Raw genomic sequence first — 2,426 nt, forward strand, 5'->3', positions numbered from 1 at the left:
CCCTGCCCCTTCTGCCATGTGAGGACAGCAAGAAGACAAGCTGACTGGGCTGTGAACCAGTGAATGAAACAGTTTTTCATCCACCAGATACCGTATCTGTTGGTGGCTCGATCTTGCTCTTCTAGCTTCCAGAACTGTGAGGAATAAATGTCTGTGGTGCATAAGGCACCAAGTTTTGGGTATTCTGTTATAGCAGCCTGAACTGGCTAAGGTACCCCAAGTCAGAAGAAATTCTGCCTCAAGACTGAAGCATCAACTCCTGCCAAGAATTTCTAGCTGGCCAGCCTCCCACAATCATGTGAGCCAATTCCTCAATTCCTTGACATTTCCCTCATGCATGTATGTATGTATGTATATAAAATCTTCTACTGATTCTGTTTCTTTGGAGAACACTGACAAATACAGGTAGTAATGTAGTGGGTAAGAACATTGGATTTCATATGGCCTTGTAGGTCATGGCAAGGACTTTAGCTTTAAATTCTAGGAGAGAGTGCTCACTTTAGCAGCACATATGATAAAATTGCAACAATACAGAGAAGATCAGCATGACCCCTGAGCTAGAATGAAATGCAAATTCATGAAGCATTCCACATTAAAATAAAAAAGTTTTAGATGAGAAGCCAATGGAGGACTCTGAGCTGAAGCATGACATGATCTCATATTGTAAAGAGTCATCCTGGCTGCTGTGTTGGGAACAGCACAAAGGGGAGCAAGAGGTGTCAGTGGCTTAGATCACAGTGTGGGTGGTAAGAGGTGATAGAATTCTGGATGTATTTTCTAGGTAGGACAAACAGAATTACTTTTATCATGGATGTGCGGAGTGAGACAGAGGAATCAAGGATGACACTAATTTTTTTTTGGCCTGAGCAACTGGCATAATGGGGTTTGGAGCAGGTTTGGGATAACATCAATAGCATAATTTTGGCAATACTACCTGGAAATGCCTGTTGGCTGTAGAGGCAGAGATATCAAGGGGGCATTTGGATGTGTCTGATGTTCAGAGGAGAGATGCAGCTGGAAATACAAATGCGGGAATAGTGACTGATACTGCATGTGTGTGTGGTGGGGATTAGACAATTTTGGTGAGGTGAGGGGTGAGGGTCAGGGGGCAGGTATAACCCCAGGTTTTTGGCTTGGACACTTGTTAGAAATGTCATTCTGTTAGGGAACACAGATGAGGTAGAGAAATGTTTGGTTTTGCATGTGCTGATTATAGACATTTAGTTAACTGGAACTAGAGATTACATACTCTAATCTGATCTTTTTATAGGTGAGGAAACTGAGGTTCCAGAAGAGCTAGCTTGAATTAGATTGATTAGATTGCCCAGTGTTCTTTTTGCAGTACTGGGGGACTGGCAGCTATGGAGAAGACTATAAAAAATAAAAGGTACATCTCCCTAATTCTGAGGTTGACCAGCCATCTCTAGACTGAAAGAGAGAGAGAGAGGGAGAGAGAGAGGGAGAGGGAGACTTGAGTAATCAGATAGGCAATAAGGTCAAGTGGTAAAAGGATGTGATGTCCAGTAGACTAAGACTATCCCAATAATTTCAGGCTCAGAATTTTAGTATCAGGAAATTATACTGTGGTGATACTGGGCCAGGCAAGGCTGGACATTTCTGAAGTGAAATAGTTGAGCATCTCCACTGTAGCACTTTATTTCACCTTAAAATAATTCCTATGTGAAATAGCTTTAATTGCCATTTTTGGCTGATTTAGGGATTTGTTTGAATATCAAGGAAAGCTGGGGTAAAAGGAAATGGAAGGTGTTTAGGGCAATGGTCCATCTCTCTAAAATTCCACTGAGGCTGTATATATATAATAGGAGCAAATAGTCAGCAAATTGGGGTTTAAATCCTCAGTTTAACCTCCAAGTAGCTGTGTGATTTTAGGTGTGTGAAACTCTTTCAGAATTGTCCGAGACAGTAAATCTATCAGCCAGCCTGGAAGATGAGGTTGTTCATACTTGCTTCCCTTCCCCACAGTAAAGTCCTTGTTAGCCATTTACTCACTAGCCACATTGGTGTTGAAGAAGCATTAGAGGTCAGTTTTAGCCCTTTTCCTCAGCCTGGTTCCCCATTCTTTCTAATTCTTGTTCCATTAAAAAGGATAGATTTTTGGCAAGTGAGAATGGTGGCATGGGGAGGGGCAGGGAAGAGTGTTTCTGGAAGCAAGCATGGAAGCATTCTCAGTGGGAATAGAAGAGATGTCAGTGAGTCCTAGCAGTCCTGTGTCAGAGCTCCAGGGCGACAGCAAGGGCTCAGAGGAATGCTATATAGTGTGTCACTGGAGGCTGGTTTCTTGCCACAGTCAGAATTTCTGTACCCCACAATAGAGAGAGCCATCTGTCATTAAGGTCCTACTTTAGGGCCACAGAGTACCATGATAGCTGACATAAGCACTCTTCCCCATTTATCCCAAGACAACA

At 42.7% G+C, this 2,426-nt stretch overlaps 1 non-coding gene across 1 annotated transcript; it reads left to right on the forward strand.

Annotated features, from left to right (window-relative positions):
* Positions 1-490: 490 nt before the first annotated feature.
* Positions 491-597, forward strand: LOC123807002. The gene has a single exon (XR_006783573.1). It is a non-coding gene; the product is annotated as a U6 spliceosomal RNA (small nuclear RNA).
* The last annotated feature ends 1,829 nt before the right edge of the window (positions 598-2,426 follow it).

Source organism: Phyllostomus hastatus, unplaced genomic scaffold, assembly GCF_019186645.2.
Source record: "Phyllostomus hastatus isolate PE091 unplaced genomic scaffold, TTU_PhHast_1.1 phas_scaffold_39, whole genome shotgun sequence".
Classification (NCBI taxonomy): Eukaryota; Metazoa; Chordata; class Mammalia; order Chiroptera; family Phyllostomidae; genus Phyllostomus; species Phyllostomus hastatus.